Raw genomic sequence first — 258 nt, 5'->3', positions numbered from 1 at the left:
TCACCCGCCCAGGAGTCCGCGCGCCGCTCAGATTGGCGACTTCCACTCCGCAGAGGACAGCCCCGCCCTCCCCCGCCTCCAGTCCAAGCCCCGCCCGTGGGTCCTAGGGGGAGGACCCCCGCATGGCTGTCTGCGGCGACGCCGGACTCCTCTTACCCTTTTGCGGGGGTACGGGCCCTCTCCCACCCCGGCCTGCGCTGCGGCGCGGCTCCCTAGACCCAGGGCGTTAGCCGCGGGCCGAGGCGCGCCGCCCCACGA

Source organism: Condylura cristata, unplaced genomic scaffold (genome assembly GCF_000260355.1).
Source record: "Condylura cristata isolate star-nosed mole 26May11 unplaced genomic scaffold, ConCri1.0 scaffold00020, whole genome shotgun sequence".
Lineage (NCBI taxonomy): Eukaryota > Metazoa > Chordata > Mammalia > Eulipotyphla > Talpidae > Condylura > Condylura cristata.
The sequence above is the reverse complement of the archived record's forward strand: the minus strand, read 5'-3'. Positions refer to the sequence as shown.